At 52.2% G+C, this 15,193-nt stretch overlaps 1 long non-coding RNA gene and 1 pseudogene across 1 annotated transcript; one reads left to right on the plus strand and one right to left on the minus strand.

Moving 5' to 3' along the window:
• The first annotated feature begins 4,001 nt into the window (after positions 1-4,001).
• On the plus strand, positions 4,002-5,703 carry LOC101003940 (annotated as a pseudogene).
• Positions 5,704-7,892: 2,189 nt separating this feature from the next.
• On the minus strand, positions 7,893-14,811 carry LOC103882782. The gene is made up of 2 exons (XR_644720.1): positions 14,654-14,811; positions 7,893-8,046 (listed from the first exon to the last, which is right to left on the minus strand). It is a non-coding gene; the product is annotated as an uncharacterized LOC103882782 (long non-coding RNA).
• Between the last annotated feature and the right edge of the window lie 382 nt (positions 14,812-15,193).

Raw genomic sequence — 15,193 nt, forward strand, 5'->3', positions numbered from 1 at the left:
TGGAGACAAGGAAGGAATGGAAGCCCAGCTGATCTAGCAGACAGTGGAGGACGGGCAGTCCCCACAGACACAGCGGACGGGCCTGGCAGCTCCCAATGCAACCTCCACCTCCCAGGCTCAAGTGATTCTCCTGCCTCAGCCTCCTGAGTAGCTGGGACCACAGCCATGTGCCACTGCGCCTGGCTAATTTATTCTTTGTGTTTTTGGTAGAGATAGGGTTTTGCCATGTTGCCCAGGCTGGCAGCAAACCCCTGAGCTCAAGTGATCCACCTGCCTCAGCTGGGATTACAGGCATAAGCCACCGAGCCACCCTCACCCATTAAAACCCCCCAAGTGTGGCCAGGCGCGACGGCTCATGCCTGTAATGCCAGCACTTTGGGAGGCCGAGGCGGGAGGATCACCTGAGGGCAGGAGTTGGAGACCAGCTGGGCCAACATGGTGAAACCCCATCTCTACTAAAACTACAAAAATTAGCCGGGCATGGTGGTACATACCTGTAATCCCAGCTACTCGGGAGGGTGAGGCAAGGTAATCCCTTGAACCTGGGAGGTGGAGGTTGTAGTGAGCCGAGACTGCATCACTGCACTCCAGCCTGGATGACAGAGCAAGACTCTGTCTCAGAAAAAACAAAAACAAAAAGCTGGGCGCAGTGGCTCACACCTGTAATCCCAACACTTTGGCAGGCTGAGGCCGGCAGATCATCTGAAGTCACGAATTCGAGACCAGCTTGTCCAACATGGTGAAACCCCATCTATACCAAAAAAATACAAAAATTAGCCGGGTGTGGTGGCATATGCCTGTAATCCCAGCTACTCAGGAGGCTGAGGCAGGAGAATCGCTTGAACCCAGGAGGCAGAGGTTGCAGTGGGCCGAGATTGTGCCATTGCACTCCAGCCTGGGCGACAACAGTAGAACTCCATCTAAACAAACAAACAAACAAACAAAGTGTCAGCATGCGCTGGAAGGATCCAAGACCACCATTTCTCTCTTTCCCTCTCTCTTTTTTTTTGAGACAGGGTCTTGCTCTGTTGCCTAGGCTGAAGTGCAGTGGCACGATCTCGGCTCACTGCAACCTCCGCCTCTGAGGTTCAAGCGATTCTCCTGCCTCAGCCTCCCAAGTAGCTGGGATCACAAGTGCACACCAACTTGCCCGACTAATTCTTATATATTTTTGGTAGACACGGGGTTTCGCCATGTTGGCCAGGCTGGTCTTGATCTCCTGGCCTCAAGTGATCTGCCCGTCTCGGCCTCCCAAAGTGCTAGGATTACAGGCGCGAGCCACTGCACTCGGCTTCTGATTTCTTTTCTTAAAAATAGATATAGAGACAGATTCTATGTTGCCCAGGCTGGTCTCGAACTCCTGGCCTCAAGCCATCCTCCCTCCTTGACCTCCCCAAGTGCTGGAATTACAGGCGTGAGGTGCGGCACCTGGCTCCTATTCTGATTTCAAAGCACTAAGACCACAGCTGATTGCTGAATAAGGAGTGGGCATGTCAGCTACCTCAGTGGGGATGGCGGGGGCCGGGGGGGGGGGGGGAAGGGGGGGGGGGGGGGAGGCAGGCTCCTGGGCCCTATACCTTCCCATTCCCCAAGTTCCCCCCACCATCCACCTGTAGGCACCCCCTGTCCCCTGGAGTCTCTAACACAGAGCTGGCAGGGTACAGCCGGGCCTGGGCTGCCAACCTGGCTTGCCTGGTTCCTTAGGCCCTGAGGTTGGGGGCCAGCTCCTCCCCACTTCCAGCCTGGCCCTCCAAACCCAAACCAGGTCAAGGTCATGGTGCTGGGACAACAGACCTCCCCCTGAGCTCAACCTTACCTTGAAAGCCCTGTCTCTTCAGGTTCTCGTCCACCAGAGGGTCCCCGGAGTCCCTCTCTGGGGGCAGGGCAGGGGGAGAGAAGCCAAGTGAGGAGGCAGTTCCTGGGACCCAAGATGGCATCGTTAGGGGAAACCCAGTGCGGGGGTGTGGGGAGAATGCCAGGGCCAGGATGGGAGCAGGACAGAGGCAGCAGGAGGAGGGGCTGGTGGCAGAAGCCCTTGGGGCCCTCCCTTGCCCGCCCACACCACAGCCTGCGATCCCACGCTGGGTACCTTGACTCTCCACGATGGGCTCTTGGATTCCCTCACTGAGCAGCTCGGGCCTGGAAAACACAAGTGGGGCTATCACAGAGGTCCCTCCAAGCATCTGTGGGACTGCCCAGCCCTCCCCTCTGGGCCTTGGTCTGCCTATCCCTGTAATGGACCCTCCTGGGTCCGCACAGTTCAGGCCTGGAGTCCCTGCTGCCCCACATGTGGAATCTGGGGGGCTGCGCTGGGCTTGAAGGATCCAGCTGGGCATGAGACCTGCCCAGTCCTGAACACAACTGTCTGATATCTCACTCCTGCTCCCAGGACATTGCATGATTGTCACTACCTGGGATTGGAGCAGGTGGCCTCAGGGAGCCTCCCGTGGAGCTGGTTTAAAGTGTAGAAACGAGGTCTAGTGCAGTAGCTCACTCCTGTAATCCCAGCACTTTGGGAGGCCAAGGAGGATGGATCACTTGAGGTCAAGAGTCTGAGACCAGACTGGCCAACATGGTGAAACCTGTCTCTACTAAAAGTACAAAAATTAGCTGGGCATGACGGCAGGTGCCCATAATCCCAGCTACTTGGGAGGCTGAGGGAGGGGAATTGCTTGAACCCAGGAGGCAGAGGTTGCAGTGAGCTGAGATAGCGCCACTGCACTCCAGCCTGGGTAACAGAGTAAGACTGTGTCTCAAAATGAAAGAAAATAAAAGAAAATAAAGGAAAGGAAAAGAAAAGAAAAGAAAAGAAAAGAAAAAAGAAAAGAAAAGAAAAGGAGTAGAAACAGTCCACTACATAGCAAGAACTCTGAGCTTCTGGAAAGGTCTGAGATCTACGGCTCACATCTGAGAGCTGCTGTGTCACTGCAGTCAGGAGTGCCAGTGACCAAGCCCAGCTTTGTATTCTGCTAATGTCTTTAGCTCCACAGACTCCAGAAAGCCCTGCCAGACATGAGTCAACCTTCTTTATCATAGAGCACTGCTTCTTAAGGCCCCATCTGCAGCACAACTTGTCCCCTTAGAGCAAGCCTGTTGGGGGGCTGGGGTTTGTGGTGGGTAGAGGACACTGGGAAAATCATGCTGGCCAGAGCGGGGCTGTCAGGGGATGGCAGGGTGGGCCATGGAGTGCAGAGGTAATGAGCTCTCTGGAGAGGTAATAAGCCTAGAGAGGTAATGAGCTCTCTGTCACAGGGGTAATCAAGCAGCTGAACCGAGGAGTCTCTGCCTGGGAGTGAGCCCAAAGGCCAAACTCTCAGGGAGGGCACCCCCTGGGTCCCCAGTAGATGAGGATTTGGTTCCCGCTCTGGCAGTGGGCATCTCTTAGGCTTCTGTACAGTGCCAGGCGCACAGCTGGGGTCACAGGGCCAGGGCTGGGAGGGGGAAGCATAGCCCTGCCTTGAACCACAGTCTCAGGAGCTAGAAAAGGTTTCAGATTGGCCAGGCACGGTGGCTCACGCCTGTAACCCCAGCACTTTGGGAGGCCTAGGCGGGCGGATCACGAGGTCAGGAGATCGAGATCATCCTGGCTAATACGGTGAAACGCTGTCTCTCCTAAACAACATACAAAAAAATTAGCCAGGTGTGGTGGCAGGCGTCTGTAATCCCAGTTACTTGGGAGGCTGAGGCAGGAGAATCGCTGGAACCCAGGAGGCAGAGGTTGCAGTGAGCCGAGATCGCGCCACTGCACTCCAGCCTGGGCAACAGAGTGAGACTCCGTCTCAAAACAAAAAACAAAAAACAAAAAAAAAAACCCCAACTCGGGCGCTGTCGCTCGGCTGCAGAGGCTGCGGTTGGCGGTGGCTGCGGCGGCAGCGCAGGCTAAGCGGCAGCGCGGGAGTCCGCGGTTGGCGCTGCCCCAGCGGGGACCCGGCGGCTCGCAGGCAGCGGCCGAGGCGGGGCAGGGCGGGCGGGGGCCGGTGGGCGGCGGCCGGGCCGGGACGATGACTCTGGAGTCCGTGATGGCACGTTGCCTGAGCGATGAGGTGAAGGAGCGGCTCAACGCCGAGATCCAGAAGCAGATGCGGGGGACGAGCGCGACGCCCGGCGCCAGCTCAAGCTGCTGCTGCTCCGCAGGGGCGAGAGCGGGAAGAGCATCTTCTTCAAACAGACGCGCATCGTCCAGGGCGCCTGCTACTGGGAGGAGGCCAAGCGCGGCTTCACCAAGCTCGTCTACCACAACATCTTCACCGCCATCCAGGCCACGATCCGGGCCGTGGAGACGCTGAAGATCCTCCACAAGGAGGAGCAGAACAAGGCCAGTGGCTCCTGATCCGGGAGGCGGACGTGGAGACGGTGACCACCTTCGAGCACTGGTACGTCAGCGCCATCAGGACCCTGTGGGACGGACCCCGGCATCCAGGAGTGCTGCGACCGCAGGCGCCAGTGCCAGCTCTCGGACCCGGCCAAGTACTGCCTGACGGACGCTGCCCGCAGGGCCGCCTCGGGCCACCTGCCCACCCCGCAGGACGCGCTGCGGGGCCGCGTGCCCACCACCGGCATCTTTCGACCTGGAGAGCCTTATCTTCAGGATGGTGGAAGGTGGGGGGACAGCGGTCGGCTCCAGGAAGCGGATCCACTGCTTTGGGAACCTGACGTCCATCCTGTTTGTCGTCGCCCTCAGTGAATACGACCAAGTCCTGGCGGAGTCGGACAAGGAGAACCGGGTGGAGGAGAGCAAAGCCCTGTTCCGGACCATCGTCAACTATCCCTGGTTCCAGAACTCCATCATCCTCTTCCTCAACAAGAAGGACCTGCTGGAGGACAGTATCCTGTACTCGCACCTGGTGGGCTCCATCCCCGAGCTCGACGGGCCCCAGCGGGACGCCCAGCGGCGCGGGAGTTCATCCTGAAGCTGTTCGTGGACACGAACCCCGACGGCGACAAGATCATCTACACGAAGAACATCCGCTTCGTGCTCGCGGCCGTGAAGGGCACCATCCTGCAGCTCAACCTCAAGGAGCACAACCCGGTCTGAAAGCGCCCAGGCCCAGGGAGACGGGACGGAGACAAGGGCCCGGACAAACTTTCCTTCACACCGAGCCCGCGGCTGCCGCCGGGTGGCGCTGCTGACCCCGGGCCGGGGCCTCTGCCTGCCGAGTTATTTTGTTTTTGTTTGTTTGTTTGTTTTAAATATTTTTAACAAATGGTTTTTATTTCATAGTTGTCAGGGGATGTATATTTCTCCGAACACCTCGCGCGCCTTCTCACCTTTTGTCAACGGGCAAAGGCAGCCTTTTTCCGGCCTTGGCTTATGGCTCGCTTTTTTCTAAAAAAAAAAAAAAAAAAACCCAGCGAAACATAAAACACACGAGTGCCCCGTGTCCCCAGCGACTCTGGGCCTCACGGAGCCCCTTGCCAGCCAGCATGGGGGTGCCCACTCCAGCAGCCTCCGGCGACTGTCCTTCCAAACCCACGTGCTTTTTCTTTCTCTTCCCCGCTTCTTTTCTTCTTCAGCACGAAAGGCCTGGAGACTCGGGGACTAACATTTTTTCCCCTTTTTAAAGTTATTGACGCCCAGTGCGCCTGGCCTCTTGACAACTCAATGCTGTGTTTTGCCCACTGGACTCCCGAAGAGGGGCTGGGGGACTCCCTCAGTCGCCCACCCTGGGAAGTGCCTAAACTTTTTTTTTTTTTTTTTTTTTTGAGTAAAAAGAACGCCTGACCTCACAGGTTGAAGAAACGCCCAGGGTCCTCTATTCTGGCCAGGTACCCCATCCCTCTGCAGAGGCTGGGAAGGGTCCCTGGGCTGGAGTCATGGGGGCTCGGGGCTCCTCTGGGTTGTGCCTCCAGGGGCGACATTGGCCACTCCAGGCTGCCCAGGGGCTCCAGAGGGCTGCACGGCCACCCTGCCCCAGCTGGAGTGCACCCCACTGGAGCCCATGTGGACTTGGAGGCTAGAAGGATGGTCCCCAGTAACACTCAGAGAAAGGCCACTTGGATGGGGCCATTTCTTTTCGTTTTGTTCTGCTTTGTGTTGTCCCCAATTTGGAAACAGTGAGGGTGGGGTGCGGACTTTTACAGCATATTCTGAGGTGTGTACCGGAGAGGTAGAGAGAGGGACTTGGCCCGCAGCTCCGGCCTTGTACCAAGTACTTGTGTCCGCCCCCGAGGAGCGGGAAGCCAGCACTGGCACTTTGGCCAGGGCCGCGTGGAAGGTGGCAGCAGGCACCGGCCCTGGCAGCTTCCAGGCCTGGCTGGCCACAGCCACGGTCTGATGGGGAGCCCGCCAGGCCACGGCTGCGCACTGAGCCACAGCCTGGGGGACCGCCTCCCGGGGCCCCTTTAGGCACTGAGGCACCCAGACTGGTTCTCCCCCAGAGACTTGGAAGGTGGGGAACGAGGGGACTGTTTTTGGGGAGGTGGCTCTTTCGCCTGCTGTTGACTGATCACTGCAGCACTCTGTGGGTCTGGGCTTCGCACAGCTGTCCCCAGGATGGATCGCCCGTGCTGCCCTCGCCCACTGCGATTCTGGGACCCTGGACGGCTGCTTGTGGCCTTGACAGATTATAAAAGAAACAGCCCCAGTCGGGCGCGGTGGCTCAAGCCTGTAATCCTAGCACTTTGGGAGGCCGAGGCACGAGGTCAGGAGATCGAGACCATCCTGGATAACACGGTGAAACCCTGTCTCTACTAAAAAATACAAAAAACTAGCCGGGCGAGGTGGCAGGTGCCTGTAGTCCCAGCTACTCGGGAGGCTGAGGCAGGAGAATGGTGTAAACCCGGGAGGCGGAGTTTGCAGTGAGCCGAGATCGCGCCACTGCACTCCAGCCTGGGCGACAGAGCAGACTCCATCTCAAAAAAAAGAAAGAAACAGCCCCCAAATAAGACCACCCCGACCAGCAGTTCCCGCCTGCCACTGTCACGCCTGCCCGGGTCTTCTTCTGCGCAGGGCTGTCTGCTGGCTTCTGGCGGGAGAAGAGGGGGAGCCCCGTGGAGGGGACAGGTACATTTCTGGTGATCAGCCCCACTGGGAAACCGGGCAGCGTCCCCGCGCCCCTCGCCACTTTTCCGCTTTTGTCTCTCCCAGAAGCGTCCTTTTTTTGTGCCAAGTGTCTACTTAAGAGGGTTGGCGCCAGAAACCCCCATGGTGAGTGCTGGGGCCCGGCCGTGCCCTGGGGGAGCAGATGGTGCCACTCCTGGCGGGGCCAGTGTATCCACTGCCAGCAGCGGACCCCTCTAGGGGGCCTAGACTTGTGGCATCTCTGAGGGCCCAGATCGCACAAGGGGACCTGGACCTGGCACAAGGGTGGAATCGCCCAGCATGCAGGCTGGGGTGCTTAGTATTAGCCCTTCCAGGGGAGGGGGCTGTGCCAAGCATCCCAGAGCCAGGTTGAGGCCACCAAACCGTTTGGCCTGGGTCCTCTGGGTCTGAGTGCCTGATCCCTTGACCCCTCAAAAAAGCAGAGGTGGGTGTTACAGGCCTGGGGTAGGGGTGTCTGCCCCAGTAGAGTCCCAGGCAGTGGTTCTCGCACCAGTGTGACACCCTCAGGTCGGGGAACGGGCAGCCGACCCCCACCCGTGTCATGTGTGGGACCACGTGTGGGTGTATGTTTTTACCTTGGTGAATCTCACCTGCCAATGCTTTCTCGTGAGTGCTGACCACCTTCTCTGACCATGTCACGCCCAGGCGGCAGCAGCCCCTGGCCACCGCAAGACCCATGCCCTGGGTCCCCCGGCTCCCCTAGAGGGGCATTCCCTTGCCAATGTCCCCAGTGGTGGCAGCAGATCCTGCGGCTGGCCTGGCAGATGGGACCCAGTGATACTTGTATATTACACTGTCCTGATTTCAGATAATTTCAACCTTATTTAAAAAAGAATATTCTATACAATGCTGTTTTTAAACCTTTTACTGTTTGAAATGTATGTGTCGTGCACGTTGGGGGACGGCAGGAGGGGCTGAGGAGCGGCTCAGTGTCACCTCCCATGGCCACTGGCCCTGATCCTTAATCCAGACACTGATGGAAGTTGACTTTTCATATCTTCCTCCTGAAATGAATTCTGTTTTAAATTGGAATATATTTTGTTAAGAAAAAAAAAAAACCCAAAACCCAAAAACAAAAACAAAAAACAAAAACCCACTATGAGATCCCTCTCCAGAGTCACCGAAAATCCTAAAGCTGGAAACACTAACAGTGCCGAAGATTTAGAGGACGTGCTGTAAGAGAAATCCATACAGCTCTAATGGGAGTTTACACTGGTGCCCCCACTTTGGAAAACTGTTTGGTAGTGTGTTGGTGCTGGTGCTAACACACTCGCATCTCCCTATTTTATCTTTTTGAGACAGAGTCTCACTCTGTCGCCCAGGCTGGAGTGTAGTGGTGCGATCTCGGCTCACTGCAACCTCCACTTCCTGGGCTCAAGTGATTCTCCTGCCTCAGCCTCCTGAGTAGCTGGGATTAAAGGTGCCCACCACGACGCCTGGCTAATTTTGTACTTTTAGCACAGATGGGATTTCACTGTGTTGTCCAGGCTGGTCTCAAACTCCTGAGCTCAGGCAATCTGCTCACCTTGGTCTCCCAAAGTGCTAGGATTACAGGCGTGAGCCCCTGCGCCCGGCCAGTTCACTCTTTAGTAAAATTTTTATAGCAACTTCTCATTCCATAGTGATTTCAGTCACTCTCAACAAATTCACTTACAGTTATCAATATTTGAACTTTCGCAGGTGTTGTCATAGATAAGGAATTTGGCCAAATGGACTCTTGATTATTGCAGTAAAAATTCTGCTCAAATTAGGTAACAGGCATTTGAAGTTTAAAATTATGCAAACTGTGTTGCAAAAATTTCGCTTCCAGGGATTTAAGAAACAGTCATGATTGTACAAATAAATGTGTTGTAGGGATGTTCATTTAACAAAATGTATAAAACAGGGAAAACCTGTAAACAAACTAAGTGTCCTATAACAGAATTCATTAAATCAGTTATGATACATACATATGATGAAATGTATGCAGCCATTAAAAAATGTTATGAGGGGCTAAGTGCGGTGGCTCATGCCTGTAATTCCAGCACTTTGGGAGGCCGAGGTGGGTGATCACTTGAGGTCAAGAGTCTGAGACTAGCCTAGCCAACATGGTGAAATCCTGTGTCTACTAAAAACACAAAAAATTAGCTCGATGTGGTGGCGCATGCTTGCAATCCCAGCTACTTGGGAGGCTGAGGCAGGAGAATCACTTGAACCCATGAGGCAGAGGTTGCAGTGAGCGGAGATTACACCATTGCACTCTAGCCTGGGTGACAAGAACGAAGCCCCGTCTCAAAAAAAAAAAAAAAAGAATATTTGACACGAAAGGTATTTTTTATAATGCATTAAGTGAAAGAGCAGATTACACCACAGTATATACAGTGTGTTTATATTTTGAGAAAATACGTTAAGTGAAAGAGATTACACCACAGTATATACAGTGCGTTTATATTTTGAGAAAATATGTATTTTGAATATTGGAATTATATACACCCAACTAGTAATGCTATCCATTGAGTCATGGAATTACAAGTGATTTGTTTTTTTGCTTGTCCCTATTTTCCAATTTTTCTACAGTGACCGTACTTGCAATAATTAAACATAGTATGGTCATTTAAAATACGTCCACAAATTCTCTGATACTCTCTTCAAAAGGCAGAGCCCAGTTCCTATCCCCTTGAGTGTGGGCTGGGTTACATGATTCCCTTTTGACAGATGGGAAAAAGCAAAAGTGATGGCTTGCAACTTTGCAAACTACATCATAAAAGGTACTGTGGCTTCCTCTTGCTCACTCTTTGATTGCTCACTTGGGAAAGCCAGCTGTCACACCATGACACCTAAGTAGCCTGTAGAGAGGCTCATGTGACAGGAACTGAGGCCTCCGGTCAGCAGTCACATGAGCGAGCCATCTTGGAAACAGGCTTTAGGTGACTACAGTCTCAGTGGACAGCTTGACTGCAATGTCATGAGACACCCTGAGCCCAAATGACCCAGCTCTGTCACTCCTGAATTCTTGACCCACAGAAATGGAGATCCTAAGTATTTTATTTATGTCTTTGTGAGACAGAGTCTCACTCTGTCACCCCAGCTGGAGTGCGGTGGTGTGATCTTGGCTCACTGCAACCTCTCCCTCCTGGGCTCAAGCGATTCTCCTGCATCAGCCTCCTGAGTAGCTGGGACCACAGGTGTGCACCACCATGCATGACTAATGTTTGCATTTTCTGTAGAGATGGAGTCTCATTATGTTGCCCAGGCTGATCTTAAACTGCTGACTCAAGCGATCTACCTACCTCGGCCTCCCAAAATGTTGGGATTACAGGTATGAGCCACTGTGCCTGGCCCTAAGTATTTACTTTGAAGCCACTAGGTCTGGAGTAATTTGTTACATAGCAGCAGATAAATAATACACATATTTCTATAGCGATCACATTTATAATTTAAATTGAATTAAAAAGGCCAGGAGCGGCCGGGCGCGATGGCTCAAGCCTGTAATCCCAGCACTTTGGGAGGCCGAGACGGGCGGATCACGAGGTCAGGAGATCGAGACCATCCTGGCTAACACGGTGAAACCCCGTCTCTACTAAAAATATGAAAAACTAGCCGGGCGAGGTGGCAGGAACCTGTAGTCCCAGCTACTCGGGAGGCTGAGGCAGGAGAATGGTGTGAACCCGGGAGGCGGAGCTTGCAGTGAGCTGAGATCTGGCCACTGCACTGCAGCCTGGGAGACAGAGCAAGGCTCCGTCTCAAAAAAAAAAAAAAAGGCCAGGAGCAGTGCCTCATGCCTGCAATCCTAGCACTTTAGGAGGCTGAGGCTGGAAGATCGCTTGAGCCCATGAGTTTTGAGACCAGCCTGGGTAATGTGGCAAAACACCTTCTCTACAAAATACAAAAAAAAAAAATTAGCTGGGTGTGGGCCGGGCTCGGTGGCTCACACCTGTAATCCTAGCACTTTGGGAGGCCGAGGTGGGCGGATCACGAGGTCAGGAGATGAAGACAATCCTGGCTAATACGGTGAGCTGAGATCGCGCCACTGCACTCCAGCCTGGGCAACAGAGCGAGACTGTATCTCAAAAAACAAACAAACACACAAAAATTAGCCGGGTGTGGTGGCGTGCACCTGTAGTCCGAGATACTTGGGAGACTATGGTGGGAGAATCACCTGAGTCCAGGAAGTCTAGGCTGCAAGTGAGCTGTGATTGTGCCACTGTACTCCAGCCTGCATGACAGAATGAGACTTTGTCTCAAAAAAAATTTTTTTTTGGCCGGGCGCAGTGGCTCATGCCTGTAATCTAGCATTTGGGGAGGCTGAGGTGGGTGAATCACGAGGTCAAGAGATCGAGACCATCCTGGCCAACATGATGAAACCCTGTCTCTACTAAAAATACAAAAATTAGCTGGGCATGGTGGCATGTGCCTGTAGTCCCAGCTACTCGAGAGGCTGAGGCAGGAGGATCGCTTGAACCCAAAAGGCGGAGGTGGCAGTGAGCCGAGATCATGCCACTGCACTCCAGCTCAAAAAAAAAAAAAAAAAAACACTTTTTTTTTTTTTTTTAAATTAACAAGTTCTAGTACCTAAAACGAGCAAAATTGCCATGTGTGGTGGATCACACTGGTAATCCCAGCACTTTGGGATGCCGAGGCAGGTGGGTCATCTGAGGTCAAGAGTTCAAGACCAGGCTGCAGTGAGCCAAGATCGCACCACTGCACTCCAGCAGGGCAGACAGAGTGAGATTCCATCTCAAAAAAAAAAAAAAAAAAAAAAAGTAAAAATGCATTTGAAAAGAACAGCATCAGCCAGGTACAGTGGCTCAAGCCTGTAATCCCAGCACTTTGGGAGGCCAAGGGTGGAGGATAGCTGAGCCCAGGAGTTTGAGACCAGCCTGGGCAACATGGTGAAACCCTGTCTCTACAAAAAATACAAAAATTAGCCAACTGTGGTAGCACACACTTGTAGTCTTAGCTACTTGGGAGGCTGGGGGAAGGATTGCTTGAGTCTGGGAGGTCCGGGCTGCAGTGAGCCATGATTGCATCACCTCACTTCAGCCTGGGAAACAGAGCAAGACCTTGTCTCAAAAAAAAACCAAAAAACAAAAAACAAAAAACATGCAAAAAGAAAACAAAACAGAACAGCATCATTTTCTTATCACTTATACATTAGTTTGAAGGAAGGGAATCACTGGTAAAAGTTTCCATTTTCTTTTTCTGAGACGGAGTCTCACTCTGTAGCCCAGGCTGGAGTGCAGTGGCATGATCTTGGCTCACTGCAAGCTCCACCTCCTGGGTTCACACCATTCTCCTGCCTCAGCCTCCCGAGTAGCTGGGACTTGAGGCACCTGCCACTACACCTGGCTAATTTTTTGTATTTTTTAGTAGAAATGGGGTTTCACCATGTTAGCTAGGATGGTCTGAATCTCCTGACCTCGTGATCTGCCCGCCTCGGCCTCCCAAAGTGCTGGGATTACAGGCGTAAGCCACTGTGCCCGGCCAAAAGTTTTCATTTTCGAAAAAAGCATTAAAATATAGCGTGAGGCCAGGCATTATGGCTCATTCCTGTAATCCGAGCACTTTCGGAAGCTGAAATGGATTGCCTGAGCCCAGGAGGTTGAGGCTGCAGTGAGCCATGTTTGTGTCACTGCACACCAGCAGCCTGGGCAACAGAAGACCCTGTCTCAAAACAACAAAACATGGTTTACCACAACCAACAGGAAAATTCTGGATAAAGCTATGTATGACATATTTACTGCTGTGCTCAACAAGGTAGTGTCGAGGTCAAGGGCAAAATCCTGGGGTCAGGTCACCTAGTCTGCTGTCTAATTAGCTGTGTCATCTTTGGAAAGGTACTTGAACTCTCTGTGCCTTAGAATTCATTTTCTAAAATGTGGGCAGGGCGTGGTGGCTCATGCTTGTAGTCCCAGCACTTTGGGAGGCCGAGGCGGGTGGATCATCTGAGGTCAAGAGTTCGAGGCCAGCCTGGTCAACAAGGTAAAACCAGGTCTCTATTAAAAACACAAAAATTAGCCAGGCGTGGTAGTGTGCATCTGTAATCCCAGCTACTGGGGAGGCTAAGGTTGCAGAATTGCTTGAACCCAGGAGGCAGAGGTTGCAGTGAGCCGAGATCACGCCACTGCACTCCAGCCTGGATTACAGAGCAAGACTCTGTCTCAAAAACAAACAAACAAAAAGTGGATAGTAGCATCTACCTCGAAGAATTGTTGTGGGATCAACAGTGCAGAGAACCTAGCAACTATAAAATTAAAAAAAGTTTCAGGACCCTCTATAAATTTATCATGCCAAGAGGGAAGTTACACCCTGACAGAGTCACATAGCATGTTTGTGACTTCTGCTTCTCAAATTATAATTTATTCCTTCCTTATTTTCATTCTGTAAATGACTATGAGAGACCAGAGACTAGTCCTCCTCTCCTTCCAATCACTCATCTTTGTTACAGATTAACTGCCTCCTTTATTGTTCTGTACCTAACTCACACCAGATGGCACAAAAGACCCCATGACTTACATCTTCAGTGTAGACGGTAAAATACACTCTTCCCAGAAAAAAAGACCACCCTATCTGGGCACCGTCGCTCATGCCTGTAATTCCAGTACTTTCGGAGGCAGAGGTGAGCAGACTGTTTAAGCCCACGAATTTCAGACTGGCCTGGGCAACGTGGTGAAACCCTGTCTCTACAGAAAATACAAAAATTAGTCAGGTGTGTTGGTGCATGCCTCTAGTCCCAGCTACTAGGGATGCCGAGGTGGGAGGATCGCTTGAGCCAGGGAGGCTGAGGCTGTGATGAGTGGCGACTGCACCACTGCACTCCCGCGTGGGTGACAGAGTGAAAGAAAGACCACCCGGACCAATCAGATTGTTTTAAGTATGTATTAAGCCTTACACGGAGAGATGCTGAAATTCTGCTAAGCTTCCCTAAACTTTGTCTATGCAAGTGATCCCAGACTTCTAAGCCTTGGAACACTGTCTTCCACTCTTGGGTATCTGTGCTTCCCAGGTGACCCTCCTTAAACTCTCTGCATGAATAAACTCCCTTTAGATTCTGACCCTTTTGATTATTTGAGGTTGACACACTGTGCAATATACATCAGAATACCAAATATTAACGTTCAGAGCAGTCTGTGACATTTAGGTAGAAATCTTTTTTTTTTGGATGTTGCCCAGGCTGTAGCACAGTGGCATGATCTCCACTCACCACAACCTTGGCCTCCCAGGTTCAAACGATTCTCCTGCCTCAGCCTCCCAAGTAGCTGGGACTAAAGGCGCCCAGCACCATGCCCATCTAATTTTTGTGTTTTTAGTAGAGACGGGGTTTGGTCATGTTTGCCAGGCTGGTCTTGAACTCCTGACTTCAGGCGAGACCACCTCGGTCTCCCAAAGTGCTGGGATTACAGGCGTAAGCTACTGTGCCCGGCCAACATTTAGGTAGAAATCTTACACATATTCCTATCTTTGGTCTCTCCCCACTTACATTTCTGACCTCTTTACAGCTAAGAATAAATCATTTGTGAACTTGAAAAGAGTTACCACAGTAACTGCAAAAAAAAAAAAAAAACCCGGAAGAGTTAAAATGCCACTTTCGCTGCTCTCTTTTAATTAATAAACCCTAAAAAGGCTACTCACTTGGACACTACTTAATTAACAATCAATTAGTAAGGAAAAGATACTGAAGCAGTAAACTTCAGTGACAGTGAAAAATTCTGTTGACCAAACAAGGATTCTCTCCTCCTAGAACCAAGTTACAGTTGGAGTTACAGAAAATACTTTGAACAGGTCCTTCGGTATCCGGTAGGAAATCAGACAAAAACACAGATCAGTTACTTTTTCTTTTTTCTTTTTTTGACACAGTGTCTTCCTCTGTTAACCAGGCTAGAGTGCAGTGGCAAGATCATGGCACACTGCAGCCTCCACCTCCTGGGCTCAAGCGATCCTCCCGCCTCAGCCTTGCAAGTAGCGGGGACTACAAGCACGCGCCACCATGCCCAGCTAATTTTTTGTATTTTTGTAGAGACAGAATTTCACCATGTTGCCCAAGCTAGTCTGGAACTCCTGAGCTCAAGGGATCCGCCCACCTCGGCCTCCCAAAGTGCTGGGATTACAGGTGTGAGCCACCACGCCCGGCCCGATCGCTTATATTTTTAAAAAGATGTTTTCTTGGTTTCC

This window comes from Papio anubis, chromosome 4 (assembly GCF_008728515.1).
Source record: "Papio anubis isolate 15944 chromosome 4, Panubis1.0, whole genome shotgun sequence".
In the NCBI taxonomy this organism is placed as follows: Eukaryota; Metazoa; Chordata; class Mammalia; order Primates; family Cercopithecidae; genus Papio; species Papio anubis.